Source organism: Mesoplodon bidens (assembly GCF_964165515.1).
Source record: "Mesoplodon bidens genome assembly, chromosome: 5".
Classification (NCBI taxonomy): Eukaryota; Metazoa; Chordata; class Mammalia; order Artiodactyla; family Ziphiidae; genus Mesoplodon; species Mesoplodon bidens.
This window is the reverse complement of record NC_138161.1, coordinates 140,733,305-140,752,768: the sequence shown is the minus strand read 5'-3', so window position 1 is coordinate 140,752,768 and position 19,464 is coordinate 140,733,305. Positions and strand designations below refer to the sequence as shown.

At 40.3% G+C, this 19,464-nt stretch overlaps 1 protein-coding gene across 2 annotated transcripts in view; it reads right to left on the bottom strand.

The window, feature by feature from the left end:
• Nucleotides 1-19,464, bottom strand: part of PIK3CB (phosphatidylinositol-4,5-bisphosphate 3-kinase catalytic subunit beta) — a 200,333-nt gene that overhangs the window by 154,204 nt on the left and 26,665 nt on the right. The window lies entirely within an intron of this gene.

The following is a 19,464-nucleotide window of genomic DNA, read 5'->3' as shown; positions in this document are numbered from 1 at the left end:
CATTTTCATTGCTCTAAATGGTATTTCACTATATAAATATGCCACAGTGTAGTTATCTACTCTGTTGACAAACATTTGGATGGTTTAGTTTTTTGCTTTTATCAACATTACTATACAAGTCTCCAGGTACACTTACAGAAGAATTTCTTTAGGGTTAGGCTTTAAACCTAGAAGTGGAAAATTGGTGACTCATACATAGGACATCCAAATTCCCAAGTTTACCAAAAATGCCAACATGTCTTCAACTGAATCACCCCACCAATGCTCCAGCAGTATATGAATCGCTAACACATCTTCTCCAATACCTGGTAGAGTCAGATTTCTTAATTTGTAGCAATACAGAACACATAAAATGGTATCACACTGTAATCTGTTTGTACTTGATTAGGCTGAAGATCTAATAATGTTGAAGACCTTTTCACAAGTTTATTAATGATCCATGTTTCTTTCTGCATTGCTTTGTTCACAGTTTTTAGACAATTTTATTGGATTGTCTTTTTCTTATGAAATAATATGCTTTGTATATTCAGGACCAGGACTGGCTACATAATTTGCAGTGCCCAGTACAAAATAAAAAAGCAGGGCCGGGCTTCCCTGGTGGCGCAGTGGTTGAGAATCTGCCTGCTAATGCAGGGGACACGGGTTCGAGCCCTGGTCTGGGAAGATCCCACATGCCACGGAGCAACTGGGCCCGTGAGCCACAACTACGGAGCCTGCGCATCTGGAGCCTGTGCTCCGCAACAAGAGAGGCCGCGATAGTGGGAGGCCCGCGCACCGCGATGAAGAGTGGCCCCCGCTTGCCACAACTAGAGAAAGCCCTTGCACAGAAACGAAGACCCAACACAGCAAAAATAAATATAAATTAATTAATAAAACTCCTACCCCAACAACAACAACAACAACAACAAAAAAAAAAGCAGGGCCACTTATTCAAAAATTAATTTCAAGACAGTAACAGCTTAGCACTAAAATACGTGTGGGGTCCTGTGTGACTGCACAGGTTGTACATCCATAAGGTGGCCCTGTTCACGAAACTAATTCTCTATTACATATATTACAATTTTCCTCCCAAGTTTGTGGTTTATCTTTTCATCTTCCTTACAGTGTTTTTAGATGGACATTAACTTTAATGTAGTCAAAAATATCAATCATTTTCTGAGTCAGTTTTCTGGCTCACTGAGAAAATTCTATAGCCTTCATAAAACTTTATGGCTTTGCCTTTTCATCTGAGCCCTAATTCATGAGTGATTTCCAAGGATCAGTGAACGCATAGCTCTCTCCTCTCAGCCATTATGTCCCATTCTTCATAAACACCATTTCAGGACTTTATGACCTTTGTGATAGTAGCGTCCTAATCATTATTACTGAATTCATTTCTGGGCAAGCCCACTCAGATTGGATTGGAGGGACTGCCCTGGTGGTGCAGTGGTTAAGAATCCGCCTTTCCAATGCAGGGGACACAGGTTCGATCCCTGGCCAGGGGACTAAGATCCCACATGCCGCAAGGGCAACTAAGCCGGCACACTGCAACTACTGAGCCCACATGCTCTGCTGCCCGTTCACCACAACGAAGAGCCCACACACCACAAGGAACATCCCACGTGCCGCAACTAAGACCAACGCAGCCAAACAAATTAATTAATTAATTAATTTTAAAAAACCAAATTGGACTGGAACTTGTGCCACATGCCAAGTCTGGAATTGTTTACATTTGTCAGTAATACTCCAAGTCAGAAATTTTAATAAAAAATTTCAACCATCTGGTTAGAACATTTTACATTTTAAAAAAAGGGAGAAAAGGCTGAAAAATCTTCAAGTTTCATTAAATTGGCAGGAATCAAAGGAGAGCATGATTGTTGTTATTAAAGTTGAAAATCTTTTTCATTTGGAACCTTCAAAATAAAATTTGACTAGGAAGCAAATAATTTAATTCTAGTCTTGGCTTCTTTTCTTTTGAAGTAAGGTCAATAATATGCTTTTAAAGTGAAAGGAATGTTATAAAACAAATTTTAGAATGATGTCAAAGTGTATCAGACTGTTTACTTCCCCCAAAAGAAGGTAATTAGTCAACTCAAAAATAACCAATTTGCTGGTGCAGGATGTTGACAGCTGAGGAGGCTGGTGGGGGGCGGCGCTGGGATAAATGGGAACTCTACGTGCTACCTGTTCCATTATACTGTAAAACTAAAACTGCTCTAAAAAAAATGTCTATTTAAAAGCGAAAAGAGAAAAGGAAAGCAAAAAATAATAACCAATTTGACACAATATAAGTTAATAATGAATGTAAGTATACTGCTTAGTCTTCTTGGACAGTCAACAAAATTACTCTGATTTCTCCAAACACAGAATTCAATAAACTTTATTCTTCAAGTTCCTAATAATCCTTTAGGTAAAAACAATGCTATTAACAACCTTACACATGAAGATCCACTCACAACTTCACTGTGAAAAGAAAGCAAGCAGCATTTATTTGAAGAAAAAGTTCTGGACAAATATCCATTAAACCTTAAAGGGGTGGGGGGAGAATTTCAAAAGCTCATCCAAGCACTGAGAACGGCACATGATGAAACCAAAACCCCTACACAGGTTCTATCTCTGGTCCCTGTTCAAGCAAAAGTACTCTTCTACGGCTTCCCTAGTGGTGCAGTGTTAAGAATCCACCTGCCAATGCAGGGGACACAGGTTCGAGCCCTGGTCCAGGAAGATCCCACATGCCGCAGATCAGCTAAGCCCGTGCACCACAACTACTGAGCCTGTGCTCTAGAGCCCGCGAGCCACAACTACTGAGCCCACGTGCCACAACTACTGAAGCCCGCGCGCCTAGAGCCTTGCTCCACAACAAGAGAAGCCACTGCAATGAGAAGCCCGTGCACGGCAAGAAAGAGTAGCCCCCGCTTGCCACAACTAGAGAAAACCTGTGTGCAACAATGAAGACCCAACAAAGCCAAAAATTAAATAAATAATAAATAAATAGTTGTTTAAAAAAGGCGGGGGGGGCTTCCCTGGTGGCGCAGTGGTTGAGAGTCCACCTGCCGATGCAGGGGACACGGGTTTGTGCCCCGGTCCGGGAAGATCCCACGTGCCGCGGAGGGGCTGGGCCCGTGAGCCATGGCCACTGAGCCATGGCCACTGAGCCTGCGCGTCCGGAGCCTGTGCTCCGCAACGGGAAAGGCCACAATGGTGAGAGGCCCGCGAACCGCAAAAAAAAAAAAAGGGGGGGGGGCTTCCCTGGTGGCACAGTGGTTAAGAATCCGCCTGCCAGTGCAGGGGACACGGGCTCAAGCCCTGGTCCAGGAAGATTCCACATGCCGCGGAGCAACTAAGCCCATGCATCACAACTACTGAGCCTGCGCTCTAGAGCCTGCAAGCCACAACTACTGAAGCCCACATACGTAGAACCCATGCTCCGCAACAAGAGAAGCCACCGCAATGAGAAGCCCACACACTGCAACGAAGAGTAGCCCTCACTTGATGTAACTAGAGAAAGCCCGCGCACAGCAACAAAGACCCAACGCAGCCAAAAATAAATTAAAATAAAATAAATAAATTTATTTTTTAAAAAAAGACTGCTAGTGTATGAGTCTGTTAGTCTGTTTTTCTTTCTTTTTGCTTACAAATGGAGATTATATATTCTGGCTTTTTTAAAAATGCAGTTTCTGAAAAGACCAATATAGCCAGTAAACATAGGGGGAATAAAAGCAATCTCACTGGTACTCCGGAAAATAAAAATTAAAAGCACAATAAGATACCACTGTGTACCCACCAGGATAGGTAAAAATTAAAGAAACTAATAATACCCAGGCTGTTGAAAATGGAGAGCAATGGAAATTTACATTCCTTATGACATAGGAATTCCACCCTACATATAAATCCAAAAGAAATGTGTAAACGTTTCACCAAAAGATATTTACTAGAATGTTCACAGCAGCATTACTCAGACTACCCAAAAAGTATAAACCCAAAACAGAATGGATAAATTATAATACATTGGCACAATATAATACTATATTGCAATGAAAATGAATTTAGTACGTTAGAGCTTTATAAATACAGTCTGATACATAAAAATATGCAAGATGTTAAGCAAAAAAAAAAAAAGCAGAGGATAGTTGCTGTGATGTGTCTTTGGCAAAGGGATAAAGATGTAAAGCAATAAAAATCTATCTTCATATTTGCTTCTAAATATAAGAGGCACTGGAAGATTACACAGAAACTAGTAATGTTAGTTTCCTGGGCAGAGTGAAATATTAGGGAATTCAGGTAGACATGAACTGGGTAGCTGGGAAAAGGGTAGGAGACTGTTTACTTTTTTTATACTTTTTAATGTTTGAACCACAGTAATCTATTACATATTACCAATATAAATAATCCAGAAAAAGGATTCAAAAGCCACATTTATTTTTTAAATCTATTTAGATATGAGCATCTGAATTTAAAAAGATATTTCAGCAATAAAAGTAATTTGCAAACGCCTCAAAAAAATAAAAACCAGAAGTGTGCCTCAAACATCCACAAATAATGGGAACCACTCTTTTACACACTGTAAGAATGAGAATATACCTTTGTTCATCTTACTAAGCTACACGGAGCAACTCACAACTACACGTAACATGGATACATCTCATGAACACATTGGGGTTTTTTGCTTTTTTTTGCGGGGTGGGTGGGGAGGGTCAACTCAAACAACAAACATCAGTTCTGGAGCTTGGAAGTCTGAGATCAGGGTGCCAGCATGGTCAGGTTCTTCGTGAGGGACTTCTCTCTGGTTTACAGACCACGCTCTTCTCACTGTAACCTCACATGGCGGAGAACAGAGAGAGATAGCTGCTTGATCCCATGCATATAACATTCAAAACATGGGCAAAACTAATACTAGGGTGTTAGCGGTCAGAATAGGGGCTGCCCTTGGGAAAGAAGCGAGCAGAAGTGCGTGGGGTGGGAGGTGGTACGCCTAAGAGGAGAGTTTCTGGTCTCCTGGCAGTGGTCTACTTCTTGGTGACGGTTACATGGATCTGTTTGCTTTGTGATGAATCATGACAGAATCTGTTGATGGTGTTTTGCCGTTTACTGTACGTGCTATACTTCGCTGAAGGAAGTTAGAAGAACAAAAACCACAGTGAACCACTGTATCGCAGTTGTTAGACCGACAAACAGATCTCACAGTGCCAACTAACCCCGACCAGTTTACCTTCCTGGCGACAGTGTAAACACTAGTGCGCGGCCTCTAAGGAAACCCAGCTGGCAGGTACGTAGCACGTTTCATTATTCTTAAGATGAAGGGTTTTCCACATTTCAACACCTCTGATAGAGAAACGCATCTTACACTCACTATCACATAGCAGGAAGGCCTCGTGTGAACTTGATTCTTTTTCCTGACGTCCTAATAAGACAACTACAACCTTTAATAGTTTAGTACACAAGCCATGTAAGGACCATGTGAAAAACGAATATATATCCTGGCTGTAGTCTGAAATCTCTGTTGACATCTTTTGGTAAGAATCACCAAAACACATCCAGAATGAGTGTCAGAGGCTTATAAAAATCCACCTCACTATACCCTTAAGATTTATACACTCTGCTGTACATATGTTACACTTGAATTAGGAAAAAAAAAAGTATCAATAAGGATAACAGTTTCTGCTTCAAAAACCCCATGAAATAGTTAAGTTCACAGAACACGGCGGGGGGCGGGGCAAGTCTTAAAAATATGGACAGACTCCCGACCTCACGCTTTAGAAAAATGCAAATTAAAACTACACAATTTTCAACCTGTTTACCATGGTACTTTGTTGGCAAGGCTGTGAAGAAATACACGTCATCTGGCATAACAACAACATAATGGTAAGTATGTGAATTATGTAACCTTATTGTGGTAAATATTTTGCAATATATACCGGTATCAAAGCATTACATTGTACACCTTAAATTTACACGATGTTATATGTCAATTAAATCTCAATAAAGCTGGGGAAGGGGGAGAGAAACACACATCATCTCTTTTCATTGGTGGGAGAGTCAGGGTCCAAACATAAGGGCAATTTAGCAATATCTATCAATATTACAAAGATATATGGTCTTTTATTAGTAATACCACATCTGAATTTATTCCATAATTATATACTTGCATATGGGCAAAATGCCATGTGTACAAGGTAGTTCACTGCAATACTGTTACAATAATAAAAAAACAGAAACAAGCCAAACGTCTACCAACAGGGAATTGGTTAAATAAATTATCCAAAGGGAAATCATACAACTTAAAAAACAAAACAAAACTATATACTCTATGGAAAGATCTTTGGTAAAGATCTCCACTGTTAAGTAAAAAACGCAATGTACAAAGGGGAGGGTAAGAAGAACAACAGGTATAATACGCTACCTTTGGAGTTGGTGAGTTTTTTGGATGGAAAAAAGTGTCTGTACTTTTACTGCCTTTATTTATGTACAGAAACTCTAGAAGAATACATAAGAGGCTAATAAATAGTTTCCAGGACAGAGTGGAGTGTTGGAGGAATGCAGTAAATAGGAACAGGGTGGCTGAGGGCTAGAGGTGGGAGAGTTTCTACTGTTTAACTTTCTTATATTGAAAAGGTTTTTAATCCCATGGGAATCTATTACTATTATACCTAGATTAGTAAATTAATAAACCAAAATAGGGTCCAAATACTATCAACATACACACATGATGACAAAAACTATTCTTTTACTGTCTCTGTAATTGAGGAAACAATATTATCCATCTCAATGAAGTCTGTAGTGGAAACACATCTATCTGGCCTAAGTCATCAGCCCAAGATCTCTAATACTAGTTTCCTTGAGAAAGTATGTTTCCTCCAAAATTCCATTTTGCTTCTCTCAGAGTCAGGGTCAACCTCCTTTCCCCTAGTTATATAAAGCCTCATGTCTCTTCTGAACAAAAGCCTCACCTAAGGATTCTCACATTCTCACCTGTAAGTCCAGGGGTTAGTCTTTTCTACTCACCAGTAATTCACCCTAACAACTAAATCATGGTCTAATAAATAAGGGAATGTACAAAAGGGAGGCATCTAGTGTTTGCCACCAACAGCATCTCCTCCTTAAACTAAAAGAATGAGATAATCCCTACACTGAATTGTCCTCCATACTGAATTATATCATCCATCTCTCATTTACCTAAAATGCAAGACACTATTTGACTAAATTCTGGTAACAACAAGATTAAGTATGAGAGAGTGTGGGGTGCAAGCCTCTGTGCAGATGCTGCTGTCTGTCCATCAGGCCAGCTCCTATGCACCTACACCAGTTCAGGCGGCATTTTCTCTAGAGCCCTTTCTGATTCCCCATGGCTTACTCCCATGGGATCTTGCTGTGACTTGTATGTAACTCATTTATTACAGTGCATTACAAATATTAGTTTGTTTATCTCCCCTGCAGGACTGTGGATCCCTCAGAGCAAGTAGAGAGTCATATTCATATTTACAATCCAAGTACCTGCAAAATGCCTTTGATTAGGGCAGGTAATCAAAAATGTTCACTGAATGAACTAAAGAAACTACACATGTAGCTAAAATCCCACTTAACGTTCTGCTTAACTTAACCAAAGGCATTTTACTTCATTCAGTCCCTGTTTTGAAGAAAACAGCAACTCCAATAACACTTTTCCTTACTGAAATATATCAGTATCTTAGATGTAAAGCTTTCATATATATAGAATCACTGAAAATATTAAGAAAACATCTCAATCACTTTAGAAGTGTTACATAAAACTATGTAAAAAGTTAAGTATGTCTACTAGGGCTTCCCTGGTGGCACAGTGGTTGAGAGTCTGCCTGCTGAAGCAGGGGACACAGGTTCGTGCCCCGGTCCGGGAAGATCCCACATGCCGCGGAGTGGCTAGGCCTGTGAGCCGTGGCCACTGAGCCTGTGTGTCCAGAGCCTGTGCTCCGCAACCGGAGAGGCCACAACGGTGAGAGGCCCGCGTACCATAAACAAACAAACAAACAAACAAACAAACAAAGAAATAGTTAAGTATGTCTACTAAAAGTTAATCAAGGGACTTCCCCGGCAGTCCAGTGGTTAAGAATCCATGCTTCCATTGCAGGGAGCACAGGTTTGATCCCTGGTGGGGGAACTAGGATCCTACATGCCACATGGCATGACCTCCCCCCCGCAAAAATGGTAATAAAGTAGAAAAACAGCTGCTATTGGAGTGCTAAATTTTTATGAACTTTTGTTCACTTTTTGTTTTAAAGAAACTATGAGATATAATGATAACAAGAAATAAGTATATATAACATTTTCTAAGAAGGTAGACACTGTTATAGGGACCAAGCATTTCTCCCAGAGTCTCAAACACTAACTGATACAGACACTCCAATAAGTGCTGTCCCTTGTGGCTTGAGGAAAAGGAAGCAGAGAACAGAATAATCAACTATTCAAATACACCTAAGAATTGTGCAACAGACAGGTGTTTACAATTCAAAACGGGTTTTCAAATTTTATCAAATACTTGGGCCTCCCTGGTGGCGCAGTGGTTGAGAGTCCGCCTGCGGATGCAGGGGATACGGGTTCGTGCCCCGGTCTGGGAGGATCCCATATGCCGCGGAGCGGCTGGGCCCGTGAGCCATGGCCGCTGGGCCTGCGCGTCCGGAGCCTGTGCTCCGCAACGGGAGAGGCCACGACAGTGAGAGGCCCGCATACCGCAAAAAGAAAGAAAAAAAAAAAAAAAATTTTATCAAATACTGGCAAAAGCTGGGAAACAAGGAGAAAAGCAAACTTTAAGGATGCCTTTTAAATACATCCTAGTTAACCTAGTTAACATAAAAGATAGTTATTCTTTTGTACTCTGCTTTTTCTCTTTAACAATCCTGGAAATTACTTTGTATCAGTTCATAGAGATCTTCCTGATTCTCTTTTTACATCTGTACTGTACTTCACTGTGTAGATATACCACTGTTTATGGGTATTTAGATTGTTTCCAATATTTTAACAGTGTAAACTATTGATATCCTCCTGTTCTGCTTCCCCTCAAACAACATCTCAGACAAAAAAAAAAAAAAAAAAACTGGCTCTACCAGCCAAAACATATCAAACTCAACCAACACTCCCACTGTCCCTGACACAGCCTCAGTCTAAGCCAGGGGTCCCCAACCCCCAGGCCATGGACCGGTACTAGTCCATGCTCTGTTAGGAACCGGGCGGCACAGTGGCAGGCGGGCAAGCAAGCAAAGCTTCATCTGTATTTAGAGCTGCTCCCCATCGCTCACATTACCGCATGAGCTCCGCCTCCTGTCAAATCAGCGGCGGCATTAGATTCTCATAGGAGAGCGAACCCTACTGTGAACTGCGCGTGCAAGGAATCTAGGTTGCGTGCGCCTTATGAGACTCTAATGCCTGATGATCTGAGGTGGAGCTGAGGCAGTGATGCTAGTGCTGGGGAGTGGCTGCAAATACAGATTATCATTAGAGAGAGGTTTGACTGCACAGAGACCATAATAAATCAATTGCTTGCAGATTCATATCAAAACCCTATCAGTGAGTGGCAAGTGAAAACAAGCTCAGGGCCCCACTGATTCTGCATCATGGTGAGCTGTATAGTTATTTCATTATATATTACAATGTAATGATAATAGAAATAAAGTGCACAATAAATGGAATCCTGAAACCACCCCCTTCCCCAACCCTCTGTGGAAAAATTGTCTTCCATGTAACCGGTCCCTGGTGCCAAAAAGGTTGGGGACCTTTGGTCTAAGCCACTATCAGCATTTCTGGGCTGTTCTGCTTCAACACCCTCCTAATCAGTCTCTCTGCCTCCACTCTAGCTGCTCTACAGTTTGTCTGTGTCAGAGTAACTACAATGTACCTCACAGAGCAGAAATCAGATTACCCCAACTGTTTGCTTAAAACCTTACAAAACTTCCCACTGTAACCCTACCTGAGTTGCAACTATGCACTACAAAGACCTTTTATGATCTGGTACTTGTCTACCTCTGACCTCATCTTCCATTCTTCCTCACTGACTTCTTTCTCGTCATTTGCTTCTTGTTCCTCTCACACTTACTTTGTTCCTAACTTAGGGCTTTTGTACTTGCTATTCTTTCAGTTTAAAATGTTCTGCCCCAGGTCATCTACCACCTTCTAACATCCATGTCTCAATTCAAAAGTTACCTCTTCTAAGAAGTTTCCTGTGTACCACTACAATTAAGATTGTGACCTGGTTCATTCCCTACCACTTTACTACCTTCATAATACTTAATAGTACTTGCAATTCTCATTTATTATTTACATGTTTTTTTCTTCCACAGGAAAATACAAAAAGTCTTGAGGATAGCTTGTAATCCATGTAACTTTAACTCTCTATTATTTTTTAAACTTTTCTATTAAGTCTGAAATTGTTTCAAATATTTCTCCATGGAATTGCCTATTCTGGACATTTTATATAAATGGAATCATACAATACATAGTCTTCTGTGACTGGCTTCTTTGACTTAGCATAATGTTTTCAAGGAACATCCATACTGCAGCATGTGTAAGAATTGCATTCCTTTTTAAGACTGGATACTATTCCATTGTATGGATAAAATGCATTTTGCTTATCCATTCATTAGCTGTGGACATTTGGATTGTTTCCACTTTTTGGCTATTATGAATAAGGCTGCTTTGAACACTCATGTACAAGTTTTCGTATGAACATGTGTTTCAATTCTCTTGGCTATAAACCTAGCAGTGGAATTGCCGTGTCATATGGTAATTCTGTTTAACTTTTTAAGGAACTGACAAACTGCTTTACCAAAACAGATGCACTACTTTACAATCCAACTAGCAATGTATGAGGATTCCAAATCCACATGCAACATTTGTTACTGCCCATCTTTTGATTATAGCCATATTTGTAATGTGAAGCGCATCTCATTATGGTTTCAATTTACATTTCCCTAATGACTGATAATGTTGAACAATTGTTCACGTGCTTATTAGCCATTTTTATATCTTCCTTGGAAAAACATTTATTCAAACCAGTTTATTTGCCCATTTTTAAGTTGGATTATTTAAATTTTTATTATTGAGTTATAAATGTTCTTTATATTATTATATATATTCCTTATCTGATATATGCTTTTCTAATATATTTTCTCATTGGCCCTCTGTTTGAACATTAGGCTCTGAGTTTTCTTATTAATCTCTAGGTTCAGAAGAAAGTCTGTCAGTATTAACTTACAACCATACCTGACATATTAAAAACAGTTTACAAGAATTTGGTATCACTGACAAATGGTTACCTGAAACCCACATTTTATAGGAAATACAATAATTTCTTTAAGGACTTGAAGTCACAGATTATTCATCTGTTGTCAATGTTAAATAGTATTGTAAGCAAAAAACACCCTTGATATACAAAATGCTGACAGCCAATTTAGCAAATAAAATCAAAAACACAATCTTCTAACCTTCTTATATTTAAAAATACATATATAGTAAAATAGCTTCCAACAGCACTTCATATGTAAGGTTAGAAATTAACATATTTTAGAAACTATTATTTCTGACTACGGGAGAAGAAACAAACTTCTCAGACTGGCATACAAGGCCTTCTGTGATCCACCTCTTCCTACCTATTTTCTTAAACTCCCTCCCTCTTTACATTACAGCTGGCAGTTTTTTAAACACCTGTGACTAAGCCCTGGTATCACCTCCCACAGGAATACCTCCTTGCCCACCTCTGTCCTGAAGACCAGTTTAGAAATGTCTATTCCAGTGGTTCTTAAACTTTTTGGTTTCAGCTTCCCTTCACACTTTAAAAATTACTGAGGACTCAAAAGCTCTTGTCTATGTAGGTTATATCTATCAATATTTACTGAATTTGAAATTAAAACCAAAGATTTTAAATTTTTATTCATGTAAAAAATAGTAAACCTATTAAATGTTTACTTAAAAACATTTTATTTTTAAACATACTTTAGTTTTAAAAACCATATTTTTCAAAGAAAACCTTTAGTGAGAAGAGTGATACAATTTTACACTTCTGCAAATCTCCTTAACGTCTGCCTTAATAGAAGACAGCTAGATTCTCATCTCTGCTTTGCACCCAATCTATTGAGATAACACAATTTATATTGCCTCTGGCAAACTCCATCGTATATTCGTTAACAAATAAGGGCGAAAGAAAAGCAAATAATGTCTTAAGTTATGAAAATAGTTTTGACCTTGCAGATCTCTGAGAAAGAGCTAGGGGACCTCCAGAGGTCCCCAGACTGCACTTTGAGAACCACTGCTCCATTCTATGCCTCCCACAATACCGTGAAGAGGCTCTATCATTTGCACGTAACACACAGTATTAGAATTATCTGTTCATTTGTCTGTCTCTCTTAAAGCTCCTTCAAGCCATGAGCTTTCTTCAACTTTGCATCCCCAGTGCCTCATACAGCATAGAGCATATATCTTCTCAGTAAACATTCCATGAATAAATGGTAAATATAGGAAAATATTCACACACTCTAACAGATAAAGGTATATGTGAATGAAGCAGATTTTCCATGGCCAACTCTTCAGCTAACAGAAATATGTAAAAGAAAAATCTTATGATAAATTGACAGCAATGCTAGAAGTAGAATAAAGGATGCATTCAGACCTGGCATAATCATATTAGATTAGAACTTTACAAAGTTCAGCCCTGAGGGAAAAAGAAAAGAACATCCTAAAAAGCATCTTAGACTATAAACAAACACCCCCTGCTCCAGCCTTCGAACTAAATAAAAGTATCACCTCTGCAACAAGGCAATTAAACCACTGTTTTAAAAAAAACTGGGGAGGGGGGGTTGGTGTCAAGGTAGGGAGAGTGCCCGGGATGGATGACTAATGATCAAACAGGTATTCTCAGCTTATGAATTTCTTAAAATTTTGTCAACCAGCAGAAACTAATTAAAAAAATAAATAAATAAACTTTAAAAAAAAAAAAAATTTTGTCAACCAAATTAGAATATGAAAAACATATTTTCCTGGCTTTATTTGCATTGTTTGATTTCAAATCAATGCCTCCTTACATTTCTATGAATGAACATCACCCTCCCAATCCAATTAAACAACAACATTATAACATCATTGAAGATAGGACACATATTTGCCTCTCTCACTTATACCTAGCCCAGTACCTCAATGCTCAACCAATATCTCTAGGTTTGTTCAATAACTGGGTATCTGAAGAAGTGCTTGTGCCAGGGAAAAAGAAATCCTTTTAAAGTAAGGCCTGGGATGGGGTTAGGGTGGGATGTCACACTAACCAAGTCGATGAGAAAAGCTCCTGGAACAATTCTCAAGCATGAAGGGTAAATTCAATGCAGAGCTAAAGGAGCCTGTGGCCCTAGGGAAGCCACTGCAGCCTGAACACCCTAGAGGTGGCGGCCTCTTTCTCTAGGTCTCCATTCTCAACTGTAAAATAAAGCTCTAAAATGCAGAGGCTCTCTGCCATAATTTTCAGGAAGTCTCTACCTTGCGTGCTTAGGAAAGCCCCAACCTCTTGGAATAACAAATCTGACATTCCAAAGGTCTGAATTTTGACCAGAGTCAGCTCACTAGTATTCCACATCATATTAGCAAAGCATTCAATTACTGTTAAATCACTTACAACACAGGTTAATACTGTTACCACATTTTCTAGACAAATTACTTGACCTCTTAAAGAGAAAAGGCCATGTGAATATTTTAGAAAATAGTCATTAAAATAATTTCCCAGTTCCTATTATGTTTTATAAAAGCAGATTACTTAAACTTTTAGTAGTTAAAATCACGACATATTTTTCACTGGCACCACAACCTGTAAATATGGTACCACACAGACACTCACTTTGGCATACTCTTAGAACAAGGTTCACAGAACAATAATAATGGCATAGTTTAGAAAACAGACTTTTCCGGGAGTTCCCTGGTGGTCCAGTGGTTAGGACTCAGCACTTTCACTGCCTTGGCCTGGGTTCAATCACTGGCCGGGGAACAAAGATCCTGCAAGCCACGTGGCATGGCCAAAAAAAAAAAAAAAAAAAACAGGCTTTTTTTCTGAAGGGGAGAGAAACTACTATCCATTATGTTCACTAAAATTTCACTATATTCTCATTTTTATTTATTTTTTATGTGACTATTCAAAAAGCCTCAGGGACTTCCCTGGCAGTTCAGTGGTTAAGACTCCGAGCTCCTAATGCAGGGCACATGGGTTCAATCCCTGATCGGGGAACTAAGATCCCGCTTGCCTCCTGACGCGCCCCCCCCCAAAAAATAAGAAAAGCCTCATATGGCCTTTAAATTAAGTGGATAGAACAATGATTATTATTCTCATTTGATATTCTCACCAACTGTTAAGAACATCTCTATAAAATTAGCTAAAATCTGGTCATTAAATGCATGACACACAATTCCTTATGAATTCTTAATTTCTGCAATTTCTTTCCTAGCATACTTTGAGCACCAGCCTTTAGAAAACTCAGTAAGGGGACTTCCCTGGTAGTCCAGTGGTAAAGAATACGTCTTACAATGCAAGTGATGCGGGTTCAATCCCTGGTCACGGAACTAAGATCCCACATGCCGCGGGGCAACTAAGCCCGTGCGCCACACAGTTACTGAGCTCATGCGCCTCAACTAGAGAGCCTGTGTGCCGCAAACTACAGAGCCCACGCGCTCTGGAGCCTGCATGCCACAACTAGAGAGAAGCCTGCCCACCACAACGAAAGATCCTGAGTGCCGCAACTAAGACCCGACGCAGCCAAAAAAAAGTAAATTTAATAAACTAAAAAAAAAAGCTTGGTGGTTTGACTCCAGAGCCAGTTTTTTTTAAATAAATTTATTTATTTATTTTCGGCTGCCTTGGGTCTTTGTTGCTGTGTGCAGGCTTTCTCTAGCTGTGGCGAGCGGGGGCTACTCTTTGTTGTGGTGCGTGGGCTTATTGTAGTGGCTTCTCTTGTTGCGGAGCACAGGCTCTAGGCGCGCGGGCTTCAATAGTTGTGGCTCGCGGGCTCTAGAGTGCAGGCTCAGTAGTTGTGGCGCACGGGCCCAGCCACTCTACGGCATGTGGGATCTTCCCTGACCAGAGCTTGAACCCATGTCCCCTGCACCAGCAGGCGGACTCTCAACCACTGTTCCACCAGGGAAGCCCCCAGAGCCAGTTCTTTAAAAAAAAAAAAAAAGAGGGGCTTCCCTGGTGGCGCAGTGGTTGAGAGTCCACCTGCGATGCAGGGGAACACAGGTTCGTGCCCCGGTCCGGGAGGATCCCACATGCCGTGGAGTGGCTAGGCCCGTGAGCTATGGCTGCTGAGCCTGCACATCCGGAGCCTGTGCTCCGCAACGGGAGAGGCCACAACAGCGAGAGGCCCGCGTACCGCAAAAAAAAAAAAAAAAGAAAACTCAGCAAGTATTAAAATCAACATTAGGAAGTCCATTTCCCATTTCAAATGATTCTTCCCCTTACAAAAAGAATCAGGATTTCCTTAATTCAATCAGCAGGGCAACAGTTTCTATATAGACTAAGAGATAGATGTGTTAACACACAATTATAAGCACATCAGTGGTTTGTTTATAAAATCTTCAGTGATTTTCAGACTTGAAAAGAAACATTCAGAGGACTATCACTGTTTCATTCATTCAGCCACATGATAACTATACATGCTCAGCAGAAAGAGGCACCCCAGGAATGAATGAGTTGACACATTACATTAAGTAGAGGTACATTAAATGTGGGGGAGGAAGCAATGTGCAGAACAACGTTTAGAGAATGCTGTTTTTGTTTCTTTAAAAAAAGGAAGGGAGATATATAAATACAAATATATTTGCTTATACAGCACTTAGGAAAAATGCATTTGTAATCACTGGTTGCTTCAAGGAATGCAAATTGGGTAGCTGGGAGACAGGCAGAAAGGAGACTTCACTGTACACTCTTTGTTTCCTTTTGAATTTTGAATCATAGGAGTGTACTCCTTGTTCAAAAACAATAAATGTTTAAAAAACCACAAAATCCAGCATCTTGAGGCATCTAATTCCTGTACTTGAGGCATCTGATTCCTGCCAAGTACAGGAAAGGGCATTTTCAATCCCCTCTACCAATCGGATCTTTCACCTCTGAATGCAAAAACACACACCTCACATGTGTCTCCTTTCTTTCTTTCCATCCTTTTTCTCCTTTCCTCGTCAGCCAAGGTTATCTCCATCTGTCTTTCCCCACTAGCTCCCTTACTGCCTACAATCTACATTTTGTCCCACCCCTCAATTAAGAAAGTTTTATTGCCAAGTCCCTCAAGACCAAATTCAAGTGTGGCTTCCAGGATGCCTTCCCTTACTAGTCTAGCTCACACTGACCTTGGTCTCCTCAGAGTTTTAGGGTTTTTTAAAACACAATTAAACATTACCCTGTATGTTGTCTCTCTTTTTTTTTAAAATAAATTTATTTATTTATTTTTGGCTGTGTTGGGTCTTCATTGCTGCACACGGGCTTTCTCTACTTGTGGCAAGTGGGGGCTACTCTTCGTTGCAGTGTGTGGGCTTCTCATTGCGGTGGCTTCTCTTGTGGAGCACGGGCTCTAGGCATGCAGGCTTCAGTAGTTGTGGTGCGTGGGCTCAGCAGTTGTGGCTCGCGGGCTCCAGAGCGCAGGCTCAGTAGTTGTGGCCACGGACTTAGTTGCTCCGCGGCATGTGGGATCATCCTGGACCAGGGATCGAACCCGTGTCCCCTGAATTGACAGGAGGATTCCTAATCACTGCGCCACCAGGAAAGGCCCTATATGTTGTCTCTTAATGTTGATTTTTACTGTATATGTCTTGTACCCTCAATCAGAGTAATGGCTGGGAAAAGATGGATTTATTTTCTCCATATGACATATGATATTTCAATTCTGAAATTATTAGAACTTTTTATTAACCTCTAAAGAAGTTCTAAAATTTCATTTTACCATTTCTAACCATGAAACTTAAGACTGACATCTATATCCCATCCAAAAAATTAAAGGGAGAAAAAAAAAGCCAAAATATATTACTTATTCAACTAGTAAAAATCTCTCACTTAAAAGAAGCTCAAAAAGCTATTTCTGATGTAAAATGCAAAACTATGAAACTTCCAGGAGAAAATCTACGTGACCTTGGGTTTCACTATGAGTTTTCCAGCCAACATCAAAAGCAGGATCCAGGGACTTCCTTGGCGGTACATTGTTTAGAACTCCACGCTTCCAATGCAGGGGGCACGGGTTCGATCCCGGGATAGGGAACTAGGATCCCACGTGCTGCATGGCATGGGCAAAAAATTTTTCAAAAGTAAAAAAAGAAAAACAAAGTACGATCCGTTGGGGGAAAAATGGTAAGTTGGACTAATTAAAATTAAAAACTTCTGTTCCGGGCCTCCCTGGTGGTACAGTGGTTGGAAGTCCGCCTGCCGATGCAGGGGGCGTGGGTTCGTGCCCCGGTTCGGGAGGATCCCACATGCCGCGGAGCGGCTGGGCTCGTGAGCCATGGCCGCTGGGCCTGCGCGTCTGGAGCCTGCGCTCCGCAACGGAAGAGGCCACGACAGTGAGAGGCCCGCGTACCGCAAAAAAAAAAAAAAAAAAAACTTCTGTTCCGTGAAAGACACTGTTAAGAAAACCAAAAGCCAGGTTACTTACCATTGCAGTGGGACAGTTAAGCAACAAGAAGCTGGGATGATTTAGAGTTGGAAACATTAGTAGAAACTCATGTTTAGTTTAACATGGAATGAGATGGTTAAAAATAAAAATATTTATTTAAAATTTTAAATAACTAAAAATTTTAAAAACAAGGGACTTCCCTGGTGGTCAACTGGTTAAGAAATTCCATGCTTCCACTGCAGGGGGCATGGGTTTGATCCCTGATTTGGGGAACTAAGACCCTGCATGCCACACAGCACGGCAAAAAAATTAAAAATTAAAAAATTTAAAACTAATAAACAAAATAAACGAAATATCCATAGAAATTATATATTCACAGGTTCAGATATTCACATATTTCCTTGCTCTGTCAGCCAAGAAGGCCTAGAAGCAACGATACCCTAGTAGTAATAAGCGCACAGTGCTCAGACCTTAGTTTCTAAAGACCATCCTCCAATGAAAGGAACCAAGGCCCCTTGGAGAAATGACTGATCCTAGGAGTGAAGAAGGAAATAAACAAGATAAGCCCTGAACATCTTGTGGTACGAGAAAGTAAGAAAGTGCTAAAACAACAACAACAACGTAAAAGGACACAGAAGCCAACTGAAAAAGTTCCCAGTGGCCAAGCTGTAACGTTTTGAACAACAAAATTAAGTAGTATTGAATTATAACCTAAAGTATAAAAATCCACAAGTCCACACTAATATAAATGACTAAACAAAAAAATAAATGGGAGTTGGGAAGATGTATATCCCATGCAGAAGAATTTCAAGTAATTTATGTAGATACGCACCCCCCTCAAAGACATGGAGCACAGCTCCCCTCTCCTTAAGTGTGGGCTGCACATAGTGCCTTTCATTCAAAGAGCATAAGATGAAAAGGGTAAGAAAACAATAACTTTACAATGGAGAAACCTGACAAACACCATATCAGCCAGGTGATCACCCTCAACATCAACAATGTAAGTCATGTTGATAGTACGTGATGAAAATGCACTTTATCTCTGTAGTCTTCCTCCCAAAAAGTCATAAGTACAGTCTAATAATTTTTTAAAAATCATCAAGAGAGATCCAATTAAAGGATACTGTGCAAAAACACCTGATCAGTATTCCTCAGAACTGTCAAGGTCTTCAAAAATAAAGAACGTCTGAGAAACTGTCAGCTAAGAGGAACTTTAAGGAAATACAGCAACTCAATGCAATGAGGTATCCTGGACAAAATGCGAAAACAGAAAAAAGACATTAGGTAAAAACCAAAGAAATCTAAATAAAATATGGACTTCAGTTAGTAACAATTTATCAACACTGGTTTGTTAAATGTAACAAATGTACCACAGTAATGTTGATAATAGGAGAAACTGGATGCAGAGTATATGGGAACTCTGGACAATCTTTGTAATTTTTCTGTAAACCTAACATTGTCCTAAAAAAAAATTTTTAAACTACCTCTGCCTTCAGATTCTCAAAAATGCTTTTATCATTCCATAATTCACGATCCAATCTTAACTTCTCAAGAATTACCCCTTGGGCTTCCCTGGTGGCACAGTGGTTAAGAATCTGCCTGGCAATGCAGGGGACACGGGTTCGAGCCCTGGTCCAGGAAGATCCCACATGCCATGGAGCAGGTAAGCCCGTGCGCCACAACTACTGAGCCTGCGCTCTAGAGCCCACGAGCCACAACTACCGAAGCCCGCGTGATACAACTACTGAAGCCCATGCGCCTAGAGCCCATGCTCTGCAACAAGAAAAGCCACCACAATGGGAAGCCCATGCACTGCAACAAAGAGTAGCCCCCACTTGCCACAACTAGAGAAAGCCTGCATGCAGAAACGAAGACCCAACGCAGCCAAAAATAAATA